The following is a 7,223-nucleotide window of genomic DNA, read 5'->3' on the forward strand; positions in this document are numbered from 1 at the left end:
GAAGATGCTAGAGAAGAGGAGGAGGAACAGGGGTGGGGCCTTGGGGCTAGGGGTGGGGCAGGGCCTGGGGCAAAGCAAGGATCTTTCCCTTCTGAGGGAAATGAGGAAGCTGGCACCTGTCCTCCTAAAGTCTCAGAAACCAGAAATCAAATTTAATTATTGGCTTTAAAATCATGAGAATTTAAAAAAAAATAATCTCCATGATTTTTTGGGACCTGACTCATGATCTTTGAATGTCTGGGGCTGGCAATAGTACGTTGGGGTTTCACTAGAGTAAAATAAGAAGAAGATTAGGCCCTCTAGCTGGTTAATGTTAAACCAGCTTCATGCAGCTGCCTTTGCCTCACCAGGTCATGGTGCATTCCACATGAGCCTCCCATAGGTCCTGAAATACACACATTCTCTATATAGTTAAAAACCTCTTTCCAGGCTCACTGCAGCCTTTGTATTATGAATCACTCCATTCTCCTGGCTCTCCAGTCATCCCTTGTTCCCTTCTGTCACAGCTCCTCTTCTATCTAATTCAGCGCTCTCATGCTGGATCATCTTTGCTAAGACCCCTTTTTCTGTGGAGTCTAACCACATTCAGTTCACTGCCTCCGATCTTTTCTAACCTGCTTTTTTCCTCATGTTCCCAGGAACACACCCACCACTTAGGCTCTCACTAAGTCCTGTTTCTTTTTCCTCTTAATTATCACCTGAATCCACCCTTTCCTTCCTGTTCCCACCATTAAAACCAGGGTCGGTTCTTGCCCTTATTGTTGTAACCTTCTCCTCTTCAACCTGTCCAAAATACCACTAGTAATGTCATCTTCGTCTCCTTCTGCTCCATAGCGATGCCTTCATATGCTTGTGGCTTCCTGCCTCAACACATCTAATTCAAGCTCATGTTAATATGCAAGGCCTTATGTAATTCCCCACCTACACCTCTGCTCTCACTTTCCCTTAGCAACTCCCCACCCACCCACCCACCACACTCTTCCCAGTCCTCTTTCTTTACTGTTCCTTTTTTCTGCATTTCCCCCTCCCCCAGCTCTATATCCTTCTTTCCTATTATCTCCATCGGCATCTGTCAAGTATCCTCCTCCAAATCTTTGTCCACCCATCTCTCCTCCCTCTTTTCCTCATTAATAATCCCCACATCCTCCCCGTCCTGAATCGATGCCTGTGCCTTGTGTTGGTCATAGTTCGAGAGTCAGTTCTGTGGGGTAGAAAACATAGATCTAGAAGTAAAGTGCTGCATAAGCTTATAGCACTATATGGAAAAATAATAACAATAATTAGAAGTGAAATAGAGCAGGCATTTAACAGCAGCTTTCCACAACAGTTCAGGACAAGGCATGAAGACAAAAGCGTCCAATTGAAATTTCAGGGGGAGCTTTGATCCGCAGAATGTAACTTCTCAATTAAAATGTAGCCCCAATGTTCTGGCTGACACCCCTACGTTTATTGCAAGTGCCACGGGCTCTGTTTAGAGTTCTGATGATCATTAGAATTTAGAGCCTCTCTGTTTGTGTGCCATCTGAAAGACAACCACAACACTGCTCTTCTAGCACTATTCTGGGGCACTGGTCTAGTGTAGACCCTAAAAGATGACCACCATCAGTTACAAATAATACTTCCTGCAGCACCCTGGATTTTCCTGGGAGGTCTCCCATCCAACTACTTTCCAAACCAGACCCAACTCTGCTTAGTATAAGATGTGAGGTGATCACACCACTAGGTGGCACAGCCACCCCATTCCCTGTATATGACGCAGCTGAAATTTAATCCTGCAAGACGAGCTGTTAGCACAAGACAAGTGAATGGAGACATTTCCAAAATGAATTCCTACCCATGGATTCTCAGCAGTGCAGATGGACCACGGACCATGTTTGACCAGAGCAAGGAGACAGAAATCTTACCAGGCAAACCCCTTCCCTTGCAGAGTGGAGCAACCAATCTGTAACATGAGTAGCTATGCAAAAATGAGATCCTCTAAGACAGAGGAGCTGAATTTAAAGGGTGATCCTCTACTCAGTCATTTGCAACTGCTCCTTCTCATCTGTCTTCCCAACTCCTCTGCATCGCGTCCCAGGAGGCAAAAAGAACATAAGACCGGCCATACTGGGTCAGACCAAAGGTCCATCTGCCCAGTATACTGTCTTCTGAAAGTGGCCAATGCCAGTTGCCCCAGAGGGAATGAACAGGTAATCATCAAGTGATCCATTCCCTGTTGCCCAGTCCCAGCTTCTGGCAAACAGAAGCTAGGGACACCATCCCTGCCCATCCTGGCTAATAGCCATTGAGGGACCTATCCATGAATTTATCTAGTTCTTTTTTTAACCCTGTTATGGTCTTGGCCTTCACAACATCCTCTGGCAAGGAGTTCCACAGGTTGACTGTGTTGTGTGAAAAAATACTTCCTTTTGTTTGTTTTAAACCTGCTGCCTATTAATTTCATTTGGTGACCCCTAGTTCTTGTGTAAAGAGAAGGAGTAAATAACACTTCCTTTTTTTACTTCTTCCAAACCAGTCATGATTTTATAGACCTCTATCATATCCCCACTTAGTCGTCTCTTTTCCAAGCTGAAAAGTCCCAGTCTTATTAATCTCTCCCCATATGGCAGACACTCCATACCCCTAATGATTTTTGTTGCCCTTTTCTGAACCTTTCCCAATTCCAATATATCTTTTTTGAGATGGGATAATCACATCTGCACCCGTACTCAAGATGTGGTTGTACCATGGATTTATATAGAGGCAATATGATATTTTGTTTTATCTATCCCTCAATGATTCCCAACATTCTGTTCGCTTTTTTGACTGCCACTGCACATTTTCTTTTTACTGCACATTGAGTGGATGTTTTCAGAGAACTATTTACAATGACTCTAATATCTCTTTCTTGAGTGGTAAAAGCTAATTTAGGCCCCATCATTTGATATGTATAGTTGGGATTATGTTTTCCAAAGTGCATTACTTTGCATTTATCAACATTGAATTTCACGTGCCATTTTGTTGCCCAGTCACCCAGTTTTGAGAGAGCCTTTTGTAGCTTTTCACAGTCTGCCTGGGACTTGAGTAATTTTGAAGCATCTACAAATTTTGCCACTTCATTGTTTACCCCTTTTTTTCAGATCATTTATGAATATGTTGAATAGGACTGGTCCCCGTACAGACCCTTGGGGGATACCACTATTTACCTATCCCCATTCTGAAAATTGACCATTTATACCTACCCTTTGTTTCCTATCTTGTAACCAGTTACCAACCCATAAGAGATTGGATTCCACTGACAGAATAGGTGTAATGATTTGTGGAATGCTGCTCATGGCATCCTCTGAGCAAACGTTGGTGGAAAGTCAGATACAGATGCCTGGTCTACACTACAGAGTTAGGTAGAATTTAGCCGTGTTAGATCAATTTTATAATGAATGCATCCACACAACCAACCCCATTCCGTCCACCTAAAGGGCTCTTAAAATCGACTTCCAGCAAGGGGAGTAGCGCTAAAATCGACTTTGCTGGGTTGAAATTTGGGGTAGTGCAGATGAAAATCGATGGTATTGGCCTCCTGGAGCTATCCCAGCGTGCTCCATTATGACCACTCTGGACAGCACTTTGAACTCTGATGCACTAGCCAGGTGCACAGGAAAAGCCCCAGGAACTTTTGAATTTAATTTCCTGTTTGGTAAGTGTGGCGAACTCAGCTGCACAGGTGACCATGCAGGCCCTCGAGAATCGTAGAGCGTAGAATGTTTCTACACTCCCCCTATCATTTCCGTCCCTGAGATTATCACAGATTAGAAGGGGGAAAAAAACGCACTCGCAATGACATGTTTTCCAAGCTCATGCAGTCCTCCCACACTGATAGGGCACAGCTTAATGCATGGAGGCACTTGGTGGCAGAGGCCAGGAAAGAACTGAGCATGTGCGAAGAGCGGAGGCAAGACACAATGCTGAGGCTAATGGGGGAGCAAACGGACATGATGAAGCATCCATTGGAGCTGCAGGAAAGCCAATAAGAGCACAGACCCCTGCTGCATCCACTGTACAACCGCCTACCCTCCTCCCCATGTTCCATAGCCTCCTCACCCAGATGCCCAAGAACACGGGGGTGAGGAGGCTCTCAGCACCCAGCCACTCCACTCCAGAGGATGGCCCAAGCAACAGAAGGCTGTCATTCAAACAGTTTGATTTTTAGTGTGGCTACAATAAGCAATGTGACCTTGTCCTTCCCTCCTCCCCCACCTCACCCAGGCTACCTTGTCCATTATCTCATTTTTTTAAAATTCATTAATAAAGAATGCATGATTGCAAAACAATAGTTACTTTATTTCGAAGGTGGGAGGGTGGCTGGCTTACAGGGAATTAAAATCAACAAAGGGGGCAGGTTTGCATCAAGGAGAAACACGCACAACTGTCACATCGAAGCCTGGCCAGTCATGAAACTGGTTTTCAAAGCCTCTCTGATGTGCAGCACGTCTTGCTGTGCTCTTCTAATCACCCTGGTGTTTGGCTGCTCAAAATCGGATGCCAAGCAATTTACCTCAACCTCCCACCCCACCATAAACATCTCCCCCTTACTCTCTCAGATATTATGAAGCACGCAGCAAGCAGCAGTAACAATGGGAATGATGGTTGCGCTGAGGTCTGACCAACAGCGCCAGCGTGCTTTTAAATGTCCAAAGGCACATTCTACCACCATTCTGCACTTGCTCAGCCTATAGTTGAACTGCTCCTTACTATTCTCCAGGCTTCATGAACAGATCCCCTGAGCTCATCACTGGGGAGCAGAAGAGCAGAGTTGCAGGGGAAGTAATGGAGCCGTACGCCATGCCCTTGGGGTTGCTAGGAGCCGGGCAAGGAAGGTGTTCCCAGAACCCCCAGCCAAGCTACATGTCCAACGAGGATGGTTACCAGTCCTACTGCACCGTCTGCTGCCAGCAGCACCCAAGAGGACCAGTACGGACCCCCCCGACCTCGTCGCTGGGGAGCAGGAGAGCAGAGTTGCAGCAGAAGTGGTGGATGACGACGGTTAGCAGTCCTATTGCACTGTCTGCTGTGAAGGCAAGGAGCTGCTGCTGTGTAGCAATGCCAGCTGCTGCAGGTGCTTCTGTGTCGAATGCTTGGAGGTCTGGATAGGGCAAGATAACTCGACCAAGGCAAAAGAGCAAGAGCCCTGGAGCTGTTACATGCGTCAACCACAGAAGTGCTATGGGGTGTTACAGCACCGACTGGACTGGAATGTACGGCTGCAGGACTTCTTCACCAGCGACAAAGGACAGGAATATGATGCACCTAAAATCTAAAAAGGCCCGCACGTTTCCAAGAGTCACTACCCTTGATAACAGAATGTCAATGATTGCATTGGCTAGTTGGATTACAGAAGTCCCCACAGCAGACTTGCCCACAACAGCAGCGGTGATGGTGAGCTGAGCGGGCTCCATGCTTGCCATGGTATGGCATCTGCATGGGTAACTCAGGAAAAAAGGCGCAAAACAATTGTCTGCCATTGCTTTCACGGAGGGAGGGAGGACTGATGACATGTACCCAAAACCACCCACGACAACGTTTTTGTCTGTATCAGGCACTGGGAGCCTAACCCAAATTCCAATGGGCAGCGGAGACTGCGGGAACTGTGGAATAGCTGACAGGATCACAACTAGCCAGCTGAGATTCAAGAATGGGGGGCTGTGCCATCATTGCTGACTGTTGGTCCTGCTCATTGCTTTGTAGCCTACATACCTTCTTGGTAAGCAAATACTCTGTCAGGCCTTCCTGCCCCCTTCCATCTCCATCTATGATAGTAGAAGCAAGCAATAGAACTAGCTGGCCATAAGCTTGGCTGTGGGAAGAGCTGTCATTCAGAGGGCTGGCACACATGAAGCTGTCTGTTGTATCAAATCCTTCATCTTTGCTGCATTACAGACTCTGGAGGGGACTGCAAGCAGTGGCCCACCTCACATGGGAGAGTCTTCCTCCATCCCCCTCACACCCAGGCTCTGAAGGATCTGGCCACCTGTTTCCCACTCAGCAGGAGTGGCTTGAGAAGCAAACAAATTATCTCAAATTGAAATTTGACCAGGGATTTGTATCCCTGCTTTTGCAAGAGTGTTATCAGATCTTCAGTGACCCCGCACTCAGGTCTCCATTTCATTATCCATTCAAAAGGTGGTGCCTCCAGCAGCACAACCAAAGCACTATGCTGGGACACAAGATCAGTACCAAGCGCACGGAAGAGAGCACCACTTCCAATAGCTGCTTTGTTTGCCTGGTCCCAACCATAGAGGACCTGGATTTCAGAGGTGCTGAGCTCCAGTAGATTACATTGAATCAGTGCCAGTTGAGGGTATTCAGCACCTCTGACAAATCAGGCTAATAGTGATCCAGCATAGTCTTATTTCACTTGTGAGCTCTGAGGCAATCATAACCCAAGGTGCTACAGCAGCTGGGCACCATCACGATACCTTTATAGCATACCCCCAGCCTCGCTATCGCCTCTCATTCACTACTGAGATGTCAGCTCCTGTTTCCATTCTTCTAGCCTTCATTGTCCGCTTGTTTCATTTTCAAACATTCACATCCTTGCTCTCGCCTGTGTTGCCCCTCACACTTGGGACCAGAGCCCCATAAACATCTGCAAGGTCACCTCACTGTCCACCTCCAGCTCCCTCTTGGAAACTCTCTCTTCTGGTGAGCTGAGAACCCCTCCCGTCATGCTGATCAGTATTGTCTTATTGTTTCCCGGTATTCCCCTCCCTCTCTCTTTACCCATCATCTCTTGTCTTAGCTTACAATCTAAGAATCTTAGGGGTAGGGACCATCTTTTTTCTTCTGTTTGTACAATGCCTAGCACAATGGGGTCCTGATCCACGACTGCAGTACAAAATAATACCTGAACCTTGGTTCCTGGAGCCCCATCTTTTCTTTGGGAGAGGGAGCAAAGGTATACGTACGAGAAGAGAACAAGGAGAGATGCAAGCAACAAATCTCTCCCCAACTGCATGAGACGCAAGCAAGGAGCAGGGGTAAGTGCAGGCCCTGTGGGTTGTATGTCTTCCCCACGAGAAGTCTGAGGGTGCATAACAGGAGATGGGATAGCCATAGGGGATGGACCACTAGTCTGATCTAGCACGGCAGCCACAAGAGGCCAGATATTAGAATGTATTTAGTGCTTAAAGATGCAAGTGGTAGGCACTAATGGGATTTTCAAAAGCACCTTAGCAGGTCAGGTCCCT

Source organism: Gopherus flavomarginatus, chromosome 1 (genome assembly GCF_025201925.1).
Source record: "Gopherus flavomarginatus isolate rGopFla2 chromosome 1, rGopFla2.mat.asm, whole genome shotgun sequence".
NCBI lineage: Eukaryota > Metazoa > Chordata > Testudines > Testudinidae > Gopherus > Gopherus flavomarginatus.